Genomic DNA, 18,559 nt, shown 5'->3' on the forward strand with positions numbered 1-18,559 from the left:
GCAGGTGGCAGGCAGTGGCCTAGCCCAGAAGGCATCATCCTGGGGCAGCGTGGCTGAGTCTCTAAGACCGTGGTCTCAACATAACAAAACTACATGTATATGTATAGCTGAGTCCCTTTGTTGTTCACCTGAAACTACCACAGCATTGTTAATCAGCTATACCCCAGTACAAAAATGTTTTCGGTGTTAAAAAAAAATAATTGCTGCTTCTAAAAATAAATAACTAGAAAGAAAAAAAATGAACATTTCAGAGTGTGGAGCATGGCTTCCTTTTATCAAATAAGAGCTTTGTCTCCAGGCTCCTTTATACCAACACTTCCAATGAGCACAAGTGTTTGATGGATCATGAACTTTGAGGGTGGGAGGAAGACTAAGGAGAAGCATTTAAGCTGTGAAACTGCTACGTTTGGATGATGCGACCTAAGGTGACCAGAAAGCCGCAAGAGGCTGTAAACCAGTGAGGAAGCGGGCTTCAAGATGCAATGTTTACTCTCCAAGAGGACAGAGAAGATTAGAAACACAAAGGGATGTGTTTCCAGAGGCACTCAAGTTATACACAGTTACGAAAAGGAGGTCACTGTCTCCTTAACATAGCTGTTGCCAAGACGAGCTAGATGAATCTGGGGAATTATCACTTGGGACCAAGAGTGTGAACCCGAGGACAGACACCCCGTCTGTGGGCAGCTGCTCTGATGTGGCTCCTGGCCTCTTCCCTCTTCCTTGCTGGTTTCAGGGCCCACCACTTCCCCTGGTTGACCTCATGGAGCCGTGCTTCTCAGAGTATGGACCCTCGGCCAGCAGGATCGACCTTGCCTGGGAGCTTGTTAGAGAAGCTGATTCTTAGTCCTGCCCCAGACCTGCAGAATCAGAAACTCTGGAGGTGGGACCCAGCCATCTGGGTTTATCAAACCCTCTAGATGATTCTGAAGCATGTTCAAATTTGAGAACCACCGGCAAAATAATTGGCAAAACCAACCCCAAGAGGATGCCATGGGCAGGAAGCACTACTTTGTTGCCCAAAGTCCTCACTTGCCCACCTTTGTTCATGGTATTAAAGAAAAAATACATATGCACGTACATGCAAGTTCAGTCATGTCTGACTCTTTGCCACCCCCACGGACTGTAGCCTGCCAGGTTCCTTCTGTCCATGGGACTCTTTGGGCAAGAATACTGGAGTGGGTTGCCATTCCCTTCTCCAGGGGGTCTTCCCGACTCAGGGATCAAACCCACGTCTCCCAAGTCTCCTGCATTGCAGGCAGATTCTTAACCACTGAGCCACCTGGGAAGTCCCCTTTTTAATACAGTATTTTTATAAGTACTTATTTGACCGCACCAGGTCTTAGCTGCAGCATACGAGATGTAGTCGTGGCATGCGGACTTCTAGTTGTGGCATGTGGGACCTAGTTGCCTGACCAGGGATTGAACCCAGGCCCCCTGCACTGGGAACACAGAGTCTTGGCCACTGGACCACCTGGTCACAGAAGTCCCTGTTCATGGAATCTTCCACCCATCTCTCTGGTATGATATGCAAGGTCCTGCATGACCTGGCTTGTCCGCACCACTTCTGCTTATTCCTTTAAACTCAGCAGCGTCGACCCACTTCACATCACACAGTTCCCTACCTTCTCACCAGGCTCTGGCTTCTCCTCTGTCTAAAATGCCTGCATCATTTCCCCAGTGCCCCCAGGCTGCTGATGCCACTAATTCCCTATACAAACCTCTTAGCACACTGTATAATAATTCCCTGTTCATGGCTGTGAACTCCCTGGAGATGAATGCTGCTTTATTCACGTTCTTCCTGCTTTTCCGAGCACAGGGTTTGGCACACGGGGGAGCACTCATCAATACTTCTGAATACAGGGGTCAGACCTGTATGAGGAGGAAGGAGGTGAGGGAAGGGTCCTCAGACCCTCTGAGGTCTCAGGTTCACATGGTGGGGGCTAGCCCGGCAATGGTAGCAATTAAAAATACTGTGCCTGCAAAATTACTAGCTAAAGGAAAACTGAATTATGTATAACATGTTGTGTATTAACACGTCTTTTGAAGGGTCTTTTAAACTGTATTCAGTAAAACAAGCAAGATGCCTAAGCAAAATTTCAGGCTCACAGCTCTTGTATAAGTTCTCAATGCATGCATGGGCTTTCCAGGTGACTCAGTGGTAAAGAACCTGCCTGCCAAGCAGGAGATATGGGTTCCATCCCTGGCTCGGGAAGATCCCCTGGAGAAGGAAATAGCAACCCGCTCCAAAATTCTTGCCTGGAGAATCCCATGGGCAGAGGAGCCTGGCGGGCTACAGTCCACGGGGTCACAAAAGGGTTGGACACGACTTACTGGCCAAACAACAACAGCATCAGTACATGCGTGCTAGCTAATTTAGGGGGTTACAGCCCCCTTAACAATTCCAACCTGTGGAGTGAGTGGTGCACAAGACGTGGGCATAGGCCAGGGAACGAGGTGTCATTCCATAGGTGTCTGGACCCCTTGCTCCCTGCATTCTTCTATAATCCTTTAAACACACGGGCAGAGGGCAGCCTGTGGGGGAGTGACCATCCTCCTGACAGTACAGAAGGGAGTTCTGCCCCTTGGTATTTCACTGGGCAATGATGGAGCAATGTCATATGGGGAACCGGGTACATCTGCTGGAGTGTCCCCAAGCCGTGTCAGTTCAGTAGCTCAGTCGTGTTCGACTCTTTGCAATCCCACGGACTGCAGCACGCCAGGCTTCTCTGTCCATCACCAACTCCCAGAGCTTACTCAGACTCATGTCCATTGAGTCGGTGATGCCATCCAACCATCTCATCCTCTGTCATCCCCTTTTCCTCCGCCTTCAATCTTTCCCAGCATCAGGGTCTTTTCCAAAGAGTCAGTTCTTCGCATCAGGTGGCCAAAGTATTGGAGTTTCAGCTTCAGCATCAGTCCTTTCAATGAATATTCAGGACTCACTTCCTTTAGGACTGACTGGTTGGATTTCCTTGCAGTCCAGGGGATTCTCAAGAGTCTTCTCCAACACCACGGTTCAAAAGCATCAATTCTTCAGTGCTCAGTTTTCTTTGTAGTCCAGCTCTCACAGTGCACTTTAGAGGTGCTCAATAGATGTTTGATGAAAGACTAAACAAATGAATGAACACTGCAGCTGGGGAGATCAGAACAAGAAGGGCAAAGGCAAGGAGACCATCATAACTGGAATTCTGTGTTCTTCAGCATGCCTGACCACCTCCCCTTTCCTTTTTTTCCCCTTTTTTCCTATTTTCCAGATGTGCTTTTTCTTCTTTCTTTTCTCAACATTCCAAGTAAAGGGTACCAGGCCCACTGACCCCTTGCTTGGTCAGTGACAGATGGGAGAGCAGAGGCAGCTGGGTGCTGCTGGAGTTTATCTCAGAGCTGTTGAGGTTGGCGGAGGGGGTCAGCTAGCAGGCTGAACCCAACTGGCATCTTAAAGGCACAGACCTGGGCAATGTTTTGCAGCTTCAGCACAACAGAGGTCCTGCTTTTGCAGGGAGACCGATAAACAATGGCCCCACAGCTTAACAGGATTGAAATATGACGCTATTCAAAGGGGATGTCAAAAGGATTAATAGCCCATCTCCTCCTAGCTTGGTGCTAAAGCCACACTCCTGCCTCAAGTTAAATCACGCTTAGCCTGTGTGCTACATTTTAAATCTTCTCCATTAAGTGCAGACCATTAGCATCGCAGCGTGGGGCTGGTTCTCCGGGACCCTCTGCACACTAGTACAATGCTCCAGTTGCGTCTCTTTAATGGGGACCAAGCTGAGCACCTGGATAGCAAGCACAGCTCAACATATTGAGTCTACAAATAGATATCTGGCCCCTTTCTTGGGACATACTTCTGGACTTGGGTCGAAACGCTCAAGAGAAACAAAGTGTCTCAGAAAATAAAGGGACAATGATGGACTCCACTGAATGCCAAGTGACAAGAACTGAAGCTTGTCACACATCCTGCACAGAAACAGACTTATGGGGGAAGAGGGTAAGTCAAGGCAAGGGTGATGGAGCAGCTTGTTTAAACAAAGACAGTCTAAGCTTCTATGCCAGCAGTGGCTGGGTCCTGTGTTCAGGACCCATGAATGTGCTCTGTGTCCAAGTTCAGGTTAAAATGGACAGGACTAAGCAACTAACACTTCACTTCATGAATGCTCTCTGTGTCCAAGTTCAGGTTAAAATGGACAGGACTAAGCAACTAACACTTCACTTCATGAATGCGCTCTGTGTCCAAGTTCAGGTTAAAATGGACAGGACTAAGCAACTAACACTTCACTTCATGAATGTGCTCTGTGTCCAAGTTCAGGTTAAAATGGACAGGACTAAGCAACTAACACTTCACTTCACTTCAGGTTAAAATAACACAAGATGATAAGTTCAGCACCTATAGATTTAAGAGTTTCATTCTCCAACTAGGATATTCCTTTGCCGAGTGGTGGTTCTTAGCACACAGACAGGACCCAGAGATGATGGTTCTCCATGTGGTCTGCTGAATGAAGAGCAGTTTATAATCCTGATTTTTAGGCTGAGGACAGTGTGGCTTCCTTGCTTCCTGGTGGAAGGAATGATTCACTCTATCCTTCCCTTTGTATCCCTTTGTGAGGAAAAACGACTGCCTCCCTCACAAAAAAGTGGACTTTCCCCCCACTTTATTGAGGTATGAGTGACAAAATTGTAGGTATTCAAGGTTTACAAGGTGATGTTTTGATATACATCAGTTTGAAGTGATTACCACAGTCGAGCTAACTCACATGTCTTTCATCTCATATAGTTACTTCTTTATGGTGAAGACATTTGAGATAAACTGTCCTCGCAACTTCCGAGCATCCAGCACAGTATTATTACCTCTAGTCACCATGCTATGCACTAGGCCTCCAGAACTTTCTCGTCTCATACCTGAGTCTGTACACTTTGAGCAGCATCTTTCCACTTCCTTCCGCCCCGTCGCTGGTCACCGCCGTCCTATTCTCTGTCACTGCAGACCCCACTCCCTCTGTATATATAAACGATACCATATGGTATCTGTCTTCCTTTGTCTGGCTTATTTCATTTAGCGTAATGTCCTCCAGTTTCATCCATGTTGTCAGCAATGGCAGGATTCCCTTCTTTTTCAAGGTTGAACAATATTCCACTGTATATCATATTTTCTTTATCCATCTGTCAACAGACATTTTGGTTGTTTTCATATCTTGGCTGCTATGAACAATGCTGGGATGAACTTGAGGGTGCAAATATCGTCTCCAGGTAGTGATTTTATTTCCTTTGGATGTATACCCAGAAGTGGGATTGCTGGATCATACGGTAGCTCAATTTTTAATTTTTTGAGGAACCCCTATACTGGTTTCCATAGTGGCTGTACCAATTTACATTTCCGCTAGCAGTGTCCAAGTGTTCCCTTTTCTCCACATCCTTGCCAACAATTATCTTTTGACTTTTTGATAACAGTCGTCCTAACAGGTGTGAGGTGATATCTCACTGAGATTTTGATTTGCATTTCCCCAATTAGTGGTGTTGAGCATCTTTTCATGTTCCTGTTGGCCATTTGTCTTCTTTGGAAAAATGTCTATTCACGTACTTTGCCAAATTTTTAATAGGATTATTTGATTTTTTATTATTGAGCTGTGTGAGTTCTTTATATATTTTGAATATCAACCCCTTATCAGATATATGGTTTGCAAATAGTTTCTCCCATTCAATAGGCTGCCTTTTCATTTTGCTGATTGTTTCCTTTGCTGTGTAGGAACCTTTTAGTTTGATGTAGTCCCACTTATTTGTTTGAGTTTTTGTCTCCTGAGCTTTGGGCATCAAATCTAGACAATCACTGTCAAGACTGACAACAAGCTTATATCCTATGATTTCCTTGTGGAGTTATTTTATCAGGAGGAGATGGTAGGGAGGTAGATAGTTCTCCTGTCCTATCCAAGTGCCAAAAAAGCTTGAAGAAAACTGTCCTTTGGAGAGGGGAGACAGATCATCCCCACTTAACCTCCTTAATCAACACAGAGCTTTCAGACACCAAAGTCAAAGTCAAGGGTCGTTATTTTGTGATCTAAGTACATAATATCTCTCCATTCCCTTTTAAGACCTTTGATAAGATCCAAACTGGTCAAATTGATATCCATACCTGAATAAGGAACTGACAGACAAACTGTGATGGGCCCTACTCCCTACTCAGGTGGTCTGAATAAGCACTTTCTTCCCACCTGGCTCATCTCATGGTGGGCCCTCCAGAAACAGAGTAAACAATTGGGTGTCACAGGACCTGGAGCTGTGGATTAAGCTTGATCGAGATGACAACCTCCCAAAAGCACCGAGACTTCGTGGCAGAGCCCATGGGGGAGAAGCCAGTGGGAAACCTGGCCGGGATTGGCGAAGTCCTGGGCAAGAAACTGGAGGAAAGGGGCTTTGATAAGGCCTATGTGGTCCTCGGCCAGTTTCTGGTCCTAAAGAAAGATGAAGACCTCTTCCGGGAATGGCTGAAGGACACGTGTGGCGCCAATGCCAAGCAGTCCCGGGACTGCTTTGGCTGCCTGTGAGAGTGGTGTGACGCCTTCTTGTGATGCTCCCCGGCATCGAGTCTCCAGAGTTTGCAGCCTAGTGAGGACTCCTCCTCCGTCCTCTACAAAAGAAGAGATTGCTGTTGTGCACACCTCCCATGTACTCCAGGGCCTCTGGGGAGTTCTCTCCCCTCACCATTTCACCTTTTTTGGAATTCTCACCCTTGCATGCATTTTCCTTCGCCTTTCCCTGCCAGTTTCATGACAATAATTACCAGCTTTTCTGAGTGGATTCCTGGCCCTGTCCCTCACCCCCACCCCCACCTGTGGTCTCTTTTATGCCATTTGGCAGTCTTTTTGGCAGAACAGTCACTGTCCTTGTAAAGTTTCTTAAATCAATAAAGCCAGTGGCCTTCAAAAAAATAAATAAATAAACAATTGGGTGGGAGACAGCAAAACCGCATAAACCCAGCGTTAACCTCTGCTAATACTTGTACTTACTCCTCTACATATGCATTGATGGATGTCTGGAAGAAAGAATACACACACATACTATGTGCATAAATATACTATGTATATAGGTATACAATACAGTACTCATAAACTATAGATATATACTATATATATGTGTATATCTACATATATTTGTATAGTTTATATGCTTGTGTACACTCACATATATATAGGATCATAGTATATACTTATATATGTATATACATAAGTATATACATGAACTTATATACATGTGTATACTTAATACATGTATGTGTATATGCTAAGTCACCTCAGTCATGTCCAACTCTGTGACCCTATGGTCTGTAGCCCACCAGGCTCCTCTGTCTATAGGATTTTCCAGGCAAGAATACTGGAGTGGGTTGCCATGCCCTCCTCTAGGGGATCTTCCTGACCCAGGGATTGAACCCACATCTCTTATGTTTCTTGTATTGGCAGGCGGGTTCTTTACCATGAGTGGTACCCGGGAAGCGCAACATAATTCATAGTATATCTTATATGCTTACATAGTATAATATATATCTTATAAACTTACATCTTGCTTGGTGCACTCAGCAATAAATCGTGAGTGTATTTAACAAAATAGCCACATTTCTGAGACACCTAGTGTAAAGTGCAAAATCAGGAGAGTTTCTTTTCCTGAAATTTTGGAAGGGCCAAACCATTCATCAATGTCATCAACAGCCAAAAATCTCCAAAGCTCTAAAAAAGTTAAAATTCAGTTAAATATCAGAGCCAGTGCTTGTTCTGTCAGCAGAGTAATCCCTAGTCACGAATAAAAATTAAATCTCTGCCTTTAATTGCTACATCATTATCCCTGGACACCTGAGATATATACGTAAATTCAATATTAGCTATTAAAATGTGCATTTGTTTTCAAAATGGCCTTATCCAGCAAATGACTTTGCAAAATTAGGAAGAATAATAATGGATCAGGAGTGAGGAATAATAATCAGGTATCCCAACATCCCTGTAAATCACCGTGCACACCCTGGGTGGGGGGAAAGTAATTATATAAAAATAAGATGAAGCACAGTGCGGCCTCCGGAGTGTGCTGTCTTGAATGAATTTCAGATATTGGAGTCCTATCTAGAGAAGTTATTAAGGAGGTTTTATGGCTGGCGTGGGCTTCCCAGGTAGCTCAGTGGTAAAGAACCTGCCTGCAATACAGGAGACATTCAATCCCTGGGTTGGGAAGATCCCCTGGAGGAGAAAATGACAACTCATTCCAGTATTCTTGCCTGGACAATCCCATGGACAGAAGAGTCTGGCGGGTTACGGTCCTTGGGGTTGCAAAGGGTACAATATGACTGACTACGCATGCGTGCATAGCTGGTGTGTGTCAGGAGTCTAAATAAAAGCGAACTGTCTTGGTAAGAAAGGGCTTTGGGTTTGCTTGGGAAGCAGCATTCCTTTCTCATGGTTAGGCTGTGCCCTAACCCAGAGTGTGACTTTCCTTTCTTTGAAGCAAAAGAACCAGCAAAGGAGAAAGAGCATGAAGGGAAACTCTAACATCTGCAGGAGTTGCTGCCACCCCAAGTCAGTCACTGGAGCCATGACTGGCTTTGGTGACAATGAGGAGTCTCTCGGGAGAACTTCCCATCAGTCTTCAACACAAATTCATAAATGGGGGGGTACCCCCTCTTTCCCTGATGTCGGGTTCCCAAGGAAAAACATCAGCCGGCCAGCTGTCTCGGGTTCACTGCCATGTGGGATTGCACCAAGTATATGTTTTTTTTTTCCTCTTTAATTTATTTATTTTTAATCAAAGAATAACTGCTTTACAGTGTTGGGTTGGTTTCTACCAAACGTCAACATCAACCAGCCATACCTGTGTCCCCTCCCTCTTGAACCTAGAGCCTATAACATAGTGAAGTAAATCAGAAAGAAAAAAACAAATATATACTAATGCACATAATATAGCATCTAGAAAGATGGTACTGATGAAATTATTTGCAGGGCAACACTGGAGATACATAGAAAACAGACTTATGGACATGGTTGGCGGGGAGGGAGAGGGTGGGATGTACCCTGAGACTAACATGGAAACATATATCGCCATATGTAAAGGAGACAACCAATGGGAATTTGCTGTATGACTCAGGGAACTCAACCCAGGGGCTCTCTAACAAGTATATGTTTTTCCATGACAAGCACTTGCACAAGGGAAGACAAGGAAAAAACCCAGCAGACTTGAGAGATGCATAATTCATGATGGAGGCTGAAAGTGCTGAGCACTACAGCCTCGGGTTGAACTGTGTAGCTGTCCTCGTTCACTCAGAGGGCAGCCAGCTACCTGCAGTAGGAAGTGACGGTGTGCATGCAGCAGGTTGCTTTGGCCAGAAAGGGAGCTTCCTGCCACCACTGAGCAGGGTCTCCAGCATCCTGCAATCCTGTCCGGCTTTGAAAATGGACTTTGTCAACAGTTCTTCCCTGGTGGTTCAGACAGTAAAGAATCCCCCTGTGATGTAGGAGACATGGGTTTGATCCCTGGGTCAGGAAGATTCCCTGGAGAAGGGCATGGCAACCCACTCCCATATTCTTGCCTGGTAAATCCCATGGACAGAGGAGCCTGGCGGGCTACAGTCCATGGGGTTGCAAACAGTTGGACACAACTAAGCGACTAACACTTTAACTTTCTTTCACTGAAGGGGAAGCCTCTGCAATCCTGCTAGTCTGTTTCCCAGAGAGAAGCCCTGCAGGCACTGTGACGTTGGTTCACTCAGTTTAATGAGAATAACCCCGTGAAATAGTGTTCTTTCGCTCAGTGACACATGCGCCTGTCTCCGCATGGAGCATTTGTTTTGCACTAGCTGCTCTGGGAGGGGCTCCTGACATCTAAGAGTCTCTCCATGCCCTCTGCCCCAGGACAGGCTGAACATTGTGAACTGAAGCTCCAGCACATCCCTGCTGAGGTCTAACCAGCTCTGAAGAAGTGGGCTCTTCTGGATTACCTGCTCCTTGCCATCTGGTGAGGTGGACTTGGATGATGCTCTGGGCTCTGGCTGCTGCGAGGGCCCTGCACCGGTTTCTTTCTCCTCTTGGCCATTTTAGGTTTTCACTGGGAAATTAACTCCTGGTTCTTCCAGTAGGATTGACAGAGTCCTATGGAGCAGTATTCCAGGCAGAGCTTCCTCTCCCGTTTTATCCATCTACTACCTACAACCCCCACCCCTTGAAACACAGGCACTCTGAGGGCTAGTATTTGCTGGGCCAGAGAGTGTTTCCATGCTCTTAACATCCTCCAGGAACTTTGCCCAAACCTCGCCCAAGAGGTGAGCTCATGGAAGAGCCTTTACAGTGGAGGGGATGAGGAAACTTATCTGCAAAGCAGAAACGGACACCTATGTAGAGAACAATGCAGATATCAAAGTGGGGAAGAGGAGTGGTGGGATGGACTGGGAGACTGGGATTGGCATACATACACTACTATGTATAAAACAGACAATTAAGGAGAACCTACTGTACAGTACAGGGAACTCTACTTGGTGCTTTGTGGTGATCTACATGGAAAGGAAATCAAAAAGAGGGGATATATGTATATTGAAGAAAAGCTATGACAAAGACAGCATATTAAAAAGCAAAGATAACACTTTGCCAACAAAAGTCCGTACAAAGCTGCGGTTTTTCCAGTGGTCATGTATGGATGTGAGAGTTGGACTATAAAGAAGAATTGATGCTTTCTAACTGTGGTGCTGGCGAAGACTCTTGAGAGTCCCTTGGACTGCAAGATGATCAAACCAATCAATCCGAAAGGAAATCAACTCTGAATATTCATTGGAAGGACTAACGCTGAAGCTGAAACTCCAATACTTCGGCCATCTGATGCAAAGAGCTAACTCACTGGAAAAGACCCTGATGCTGGGAAAGACTGAGGGCAAAAAGAGAAGGGGACAACAAAGGATGAGATGGTTGGATGGCATCATCGATTCAATGGGCATGAGTTTGAACCAACCCTGGGAGATAGAGAAGAACAGGGAAGCCCGCAGACTGGTGCGCTGCAGTCCATAGCGTCACAAAGAGTCAGACATGACTGAGCAACTGAACAATAACAGCATATGTATATGTGTATCTGACTGACTTTGCTGAGCAGCAGAGCTAACATAGCATTGTAAAGCACCTATACTCCAATAAAAATTGATAAAAGAGAAAAGAGGGGAGGGGCTTCCACTCCTCTAGGATGGGAATCATATCACAGGCCAGGTCCTAAGCAGCCCTCCAGTGGTAAGTCTCACAAAATCTCATACACAGGACTGAGGACAGTTTTACCTATAAATGCTTATTGGCACTTGAAAAAAATGAGATATAACTGATATAGACTTGGCTTTTTTTTTTTTAAACAAAGTATTATCTTCTCCAAATTTGTCATCTCAGTTGCAAAAGGGAATATGTGCTTGATACGTGCTACTCTGTGCAACTGGAATAACAAGTAACCATATCCACGGATGGGGTGACGACGGACACGTGAATGTCTGGTGCTCTTGGCGATGCCCCACTGCAGGCAATCCTGCTGGGTTTCCTCCATTTGCTGAGAGTCCTCTACCGGGATGAAATGGAATAAAAGAATGCCACAGAGCAGGCCTCTCCTGCTGCCACAGGATTTTCTCCTTCTTTATGCTTTATACCGTCTTGGATCATATTCTAATATTCACTTCCACATTGATTTCTAACGCTAGAGGTAGAAAGCCTGGACGACAAGTGTCTCACTTGGTTTCTCTCCTTGATGTTTGCCCAGGGGCAGATGCTGCCTGGCACGTGCTGGGTTCTTTGGGCATTCAGTCTATAGTTCATACCAAGCGCCTGCTCTGTGCCTGGCACTGAGGGGCACAGTGGTGAACAGGACACATGGCCTCTAAAAGAACTTGAGAGTCTGTCTAGTTCAACACTTTCTTTTAATAAATGATGACAAAGGCCCAGGGAGGGAAAGTGCCCCAGGTACCACAGCCAGAACCAGACACAGTCCAGTGCCCTCTCCTGGACCGACCGGCTGCTTGATGAATGAGCAGTGTGTCTACGAGTCAGTCCATTCAGTGCTAGAGGGCTTCTCAGGTGGTCCAGTGTTAAATAATCTGCCCGCCAATGCAAGGAGACACAGGTTCGATCCCTGGGTCGGGAAAATCCGCTGGAGGAGGAAATGGTAACCCACTCCAGTTATTCTTTCCTAGAGAACCCCATGGACAGAAGAGTCTGGAGGGTACAGTGCATAAGGTCCCAAAGAATTGGACAAAACTGAGCACACACGCACGCATGCACAAATTTGGGGCCAGAAGCTGGCTATGAAGACCAGCAAAAGCAGAAGGAAGGGGGACATAGTAACAACAAAGAATCTGGAGAGAAGAGATAAGAATGGGGGAAGATCCGGGCCAGGTCAGTGCATGCTAATATGAGCGGCAGGACGTCAAGTCCCTGCCCCCCAGGAAGCAGGGGAGCTGAAGGACTCTAGCACTAGTCACTGGTAGGGGGCCAGTGCCCAGACTCCGGTCTCCTCATTGAAAATGAAGAGAAAAACTCTTGCCTCTTGAGTTTGCATAATTAAAACTGAAGAGCTGAATTTGCCTATCAACTTAAGCCCCATGAAAATGCATAGACAACTCCTAAAATATGACTCATTATTACACAGATAAATCATGCAGGTCCCTTGACTCCTACTTGCAGCTGAGTTTTATGCTGTAAAAAGAGCAGATACAGCTATTGACTACTTCCACGGTCGAAACTCAGCTTCTTGGCAAGATCCAAAGGCCTCACTGGCTGGAATTTGTCTGCATCTCCAGACTGCTCTTCTCCCACTTCAAGCCTACATCCTGGCCACAGAAAACTCCCCAAAGTTCTTATATGGCCATTTTGTTCTGGCCTCTCTTTTGGGTGCTTCCCAGGTGACTCAGTGGTAAAGAATCTGCCTGCCAATGCAAGAGACATGGGTTTGATCCCTGGGTTGGGAAGATCCCCTGCAGAAGGAAATGGCAACCCACTCCAGTGTTCTTGCTTGGGAAATCCCATGGACAGAGGAGCCTGGTGGGCTACAGTCCACGGGGTACAAAGAGTCAGACAGGACTGAGAGACCAAACAACAACCATTTTTGCCCAGACAGCCCAGAGCACCCTTTTCATCTTCTCCACTTGGCTAATCTAGACTCATCCCTCCCAACGCAGCTCCCATGTCACCTCTTATGGGTATCATTACTATGCCCTAACCCCACACCCAGAGCTGGAGAAGCTATCTACCCTCCTACAGGTCTCTATACTGACCTTCCTTGTAGCACTTACCACATGCCTGTGGCCTCATCTCTTGTCCAGCAATTATGTCCTAGCTCTATGCCCCTGGTGCCTCTCCCAAGGCCTCACCATATCAGGCACTCAATAAAGGTTACCTGAACGTGGTCCATGCCTTCCCCAATCCAGCCTCATAAAAGGCTGCCTTTTTTTTTTTTCTTTTACAGCATAATTTGTAGTTGCTTTGAAGTACTGTACCACACAAATACCTTTGCAGTATCATACCACGCAAATACATTATGAGTTATTTAACTGGCTTAGAAGATTTCCCGGAGAAGGGAGTGGCACCCCACTCCAGTACTCTTGCCTGGAAAATACCATGGATGGAGGAGCCTGGAAGGCTGCAGTCCATGGGGTCGCTGAGGGTCGGACACGACTGAGCGACTTCACTTTCACTTTTCACTTTCATGCGTTGGAGAAGGAAATGGCAACCCACTCCAGTGTTCTTGCTGGGAGAATCCCAGGGACGGGGGAGCCTGGTGGGCTGCCATCTATGGGGTTGCACAGAGTCAGACACGACTGAAGTGACTTAGCAGAAGATTTCCTGGAGAAGGGAAAGGCTTCCCACTCCAGAATTGTGGCCTGGAGAATTCCATGGACTGTATAGCCCATGGGCTTGCAAAGAGTCATACACAACTAAATGACTTTCACTTTCACTGTTGTTAGACATTTAGATTATTTTCAATATTTTAAGACTCCCATTTTGATACTGAAGGGGTTACCATAACCATCAACTAGCCAACTGAGACTTCCCCTAAAAACCAGCAAATCAAACCTCAGTGAAAATAAGCAAAGCTACTTGGGATGCTGGTAATCACAGTGTGAGTTGATCAGTGTTCCATTTGGAGGAGAGCAAGGACTGCCTTATCAGAGCAGCATGACACACACCCCAGATTCGTCTATTGATAGGTTTCTGGGTACCTCTTATCGAACTAGTTCTCTTGGTGGCGGTTCTGTTCCTGAGTCACGTCTGCCAGGAATTCCACATAAAATGGAAGAAGAACCTCAGCCAGCTGAAGGTGCTGGTGGCCTGGTTAGTAAGCTCTGCTTCGGCGAAGGCTTTTTCTTCTCCCCACAAACGGAATCCCAGATGGAGCCTAGGCTCAGGCACTCACAGGTAAGACAGCAGTCCCGGGCCCTGCAGACCCCAGGACTGAGGGTCTGTTGAGGTTCATTGCTGTTGCTATCACAGTCCCAGACCTAGAGGTCTCCATAAAAGCCAAGGCCAGTATCAAGGCCTTTTCTCCCAGCCTTCTGCTGCACCCTGATATCAGGCAAAGCAGAGACAGACCAGAATTGCTGCTAGATCGTCTTTGATGGGAAGAAGGTGACAGTGAGGCTGACTTTTTTACAATCTAGGGGGTGGTTCCCATAGTCTATTAAGAAGCAGTAGAAGTTCATTAACATCAAAAGAACTTAAGAAAAGGTGGGGGACATCCCTGGTGGTCCAGTGGTTAAGAGGCCACACTGCCAATACAGGCAGCACAGGTTCAATCCCTGGTCGAGGAATAAGATCCCACATGCCATGGGGCACAGCCAAAAGATTAAAAACAAAATGAAAAGATGGAATAAAGAGATCATCCTTCTTTGTCCATGAAGGAAGCTCCCAGATTGGGGGAGGGCGGAGAAAGGGTTGCCTAGAGTCTTTCCTTGGAGAAGGCAATGGCACCCCACTCCAGTACTCTTGCCTGGAAAATCCCATGGACGGAGGAGCCTGGTGAGCGGTCTATGGGGCTGCACAGACTCGGACACGACTGAAGCGACTTAGCAGCAGCAGCAGCAGCAGCAGCAGCAGCAGCAGCAGCAGCAGCAGCAGCAGCAGCAGCAGCAGAGTCTTTCCTAGCGATGTGGGATGGTGTCAGTTCTACGAAAGTGGTCAGACTGAGGTGGGTATGCTGGAAATTCTGATGAGGCCTCTAGGGGGGGCAAGGAGTACGGTTGTGTTACTTACTAACATCGGGGCCTTGGGGTATTTTGGTCTTAGTTTCTCCACCCATAATCTACGAAATGGGAATCATACCTACCTCATGGACTCAGAGAATAGAATACACACAGGTGCGCGCACACGCAGAGCACACCTGTAACTCATCAGCGATGATTTCCAACTGCAGCTTCTTTAAAGGGAGGAACAACGACCTCTTCTGGAATTTTGTGGTTCTTGCTCTCTACCACCATTTATAGCTTTCGTGACCACCTCTAATTGAACTGCAAATATTTATTTATTTGGCTGTGCAACATGTGGGATCTCAGTTCCCCGACCAAGGGCTGAATCTGTGCCTCTGCAGTGGAAGAGCAGTGTCTTAACCACTGGACTGCCAGGGAAGCCCCTGAACAGCATTTTTGAAAAGCAATTTACTCCCAACAAGTCTTTACCTCAGTCTCATTGAATATGTGTACGACAGGCATAAACAGGTTTTGCAATAACCACAAGTGGCTCTTAGGAAGCAAAGGACTTGGCTGCTGGGAGACCAGGGGCCCCGGCAGGGTGGTCAAGGAACTGCCAGCCGTGCAGAGGCTCCGTATCTCGGTGGAAAGCAGTCAGTTGCTCTGCCCACGCGCCCTTGCCCTGAGCACATGGGTGTGCCCTGGCCCTACTTCCAGCTGCCCTTGTCTTCAGTTCTCTGCCTGAGGACCTCCTCTCCCTGCTGGAGCTCACTTTGTCACTTGCACAGCAGGTGCCATAGAACAGTGGACATTCTGACAGCAAGGGCTGACAGGAGCTGGTGTGTAAAGACCCCAGCCCCCGCACCTGTAGCGCTGGGTAACCCCGAGGCAGGTTCTGCATGGGCTCCCCCTGTTTCTCCAGCAGGTCCAAATTCCTGTCTCCCACAGCAGTACCTGGCTTAGAAGCGCACCCTTGCTTGCATGGCTGCCTCCCCTGTCATGTCCCATTTTCCTGAAGCCCTTCTGGTGTCCTCCCACCTCTCAGATAAACTATTTTTTCCTGAATCCTAGGCTCAGTGCGCTTTTGCAAAAACCCAAACTATAACAGTCTCAGATGTAAGCCTTGCTCTGGGAATGGAGCAAACAGGGCAGTGTGGTGCTGTAGTTATATGAAGGTCGCCATATACACAACCCTGTCAGTGGGGGGCTGAATAATGGCCCCCAGTGATGTCCTGATGCTAATCCCCAGAACCTGTGTATATGTCACTCTGCATGGTAAAAGAGACACTGCAGATGTGACTCAGTTAAGGATCTGGAGATGGAGAGATGATTCTGGCTGATCTAGCTGGGCCTGATCCAGTAATGAGTCTTTTTAAGAGTCAGGCAGCAGGGAGTGAAGTGGGAAGCAGGCCCTGTGACAACAGAAGCTATGGAAAGCACAATCAGAAAAAGAAGATGCTGGCTTTGAGGATGGAGGGAGGTGCCACGAGCCAGGGAATGCAGGCAACCTCTAGGAGCTAGAAAAGGTAAGGAAACGGGTTCTCTCCTGGAGCCTCTAGAAGGAATCAGCTGTTGACACCATGAGTTTAGCCCCCTCAGACTCATTCCAGGCTTCCAACCTCCAGAACTATAACAGAATAAATATGTGTTGTTTTTTTTTTAAGCTGCTGAGTTGATGGTAATTTGATACAGTAGCAAAAAGAAACTAAAGCTTACCATCCAGTCCTTGCATTACCTTACAGTGGATACTGTATCCCCATTTTACAGATGGGAAAACTGGAGCTTGCTCACCTGTGGAACAGCTTGGCCTCAAGGCAGAAAAGCTGGTAAGTGGCAGAGCTGGGATCAAGCTAGCCTGTCCAACCTGGACCATCAAGTTCTCTCCACCCATGATTCCAACACTGATTCCAAGAGACCCACTTGCAAAGCCAGCCTCTTAAGGTTGGGCTTCCTGGTTCTACTGTGTCCACTAAAAGGCTCAACAACAAAGAAACATGCCAAGGCTTACAAAGATGATAGGAAAAGCTCCCAGGAGCTTATATGAGGCCAAACCCTACCTCGATACTCAAGTTATAACCTGCTTAGATGAGGCTCAGGTCAGGTTCACTCATTCTATTCTGGACTGAAATGGGATAGTCAGGTGCTAAACAGAATACAATTCTAATCATATTTCATAAGAAATATAAATACTCCAATGGGGACTTCCCTGGTGGTCCAATGGTTGAGAATCTGTCTGCCAATGCAGGGGACACAAGTTGGATCCCCGGTCTGGGAAGATCCCACATGCTACAAGGCAACTAAGCCCATATGTCACAACTACTGAGCCCATGCTCTGTAACAAGAGAAGCCCCTGACTGTGGCAACTAGAGAAAGCCTGCACACAGCAATGAAGACCCAGCACAACCAATAAACAAATACTCCAATGGGTAAGAAAAATGGAATTGCTGCTCAAATATTACTCAATGATAGTATGTATTTTATTGAGCTCCTGCTATGTGCCAGGTACGTGCTAGATGCTGGGGAAATCCAAAGAATTATAAAGAACTGCCTTAGTGGAATAGAAGATGCAGGGCAGGAGGCAGCACACAGACGCACACACAGATAACTAGCATACAACAGGACAGGCCCTGTATTTCTAAGGCAGCCTGGGGAACCGTTCCTGAGGACCGACTGTGTGCAAGACAATGAGTTGGAGCTGGGAGAAGATAAGACCATCCCTGCTATGAGGTAGCTAACAGGCTTGGTGAGGTTAACAAGCAGGTGATGAACACATATTACTCATGCTTCACACATTTATTTGACAAATGATTACTGAGTGCTTCCTACATGTCAGCACTGTGCCATGGATGCTAGAGTGATGAAAATGTACTGGAAACAGTGGAGGCTGAAAGGAGAGGATGGTCGGTGCTCCTTGGAGGGTCGAAGGGAGCCCAATGGTAACATCAGTTGCAGTCCAACAGCTGAGAAGTATCCCCTGGATGCAGCATGGGTGAGAAATCTTAGCTTCACATCTCTGCTTTAATATCGCTTTACAGTAACCTAATTGGTGAGTTTGACCTACGCATCTTCTCTGGGGGAGGCCACAACTGTCCAATAGCGGTGACAGGGTTTTAATTGTGGTCATTACTGTATCTCTGCACATGCGGAGTGACTCAATGCCCAGGCAACTGAACTCAGCCTGTTTTTCTCAGGTTCATTCCCGCCACTGAGACACTGTCCGTTTCCAGTTCCCGGGAAGGTGCTAGGGGTCAGCGCCTATATGGCTTTCAGCTCACATTTTCCCTCCCATCATGCATTCAGCAGGCTCTTGCTCTCATATCTGATAGGAAACTTGCAGGATGTCAGATGTGACAAACAGGGTTTTAAAACAGCCAAGGGAAATATAAACAAAGAGAT

The 18,559-nt window shown here is 46.7% G+C and overlaps 1 protein-coding gene and 1 pseudogene across 2 annotated transcripts in view; one reads left to right on the forward strand and one right to left on the reverse strand.

The window, feature by feature from the left end:
- KAZN (kazrin, periplakin interacting protein) overlaps positions 1–18,559 on the reverse strand; it is a 527,299-nt gene that overhangs the window by 415,587 nt on the left and 93,153 nt on the right. The gene's annotated exons all lie outside the window — the stretch shown is intronic.
- LOC102176446 lies at positions 6,259–6,932 on the forward strand (annotated as a pseudogene). The gene has a single exon (XR_001919313.1). The product of XR_001919313.1 is annotated as a barrier-to-autointegration factor pseudogene (transcript).

This window comes from Capra hircus, chromosome 16 (assembly GCF_001704415.2).
Source record: "Capra hircus breed San Clemente chromosome 16, ASM170441v1, whole genome shotgun sequence".
Lineage (NCBI taxonomy): Eukaryota > Metazoa > Chordata > Mammalia > Artiodactyla > Bovidae > Capra > Capra hircus.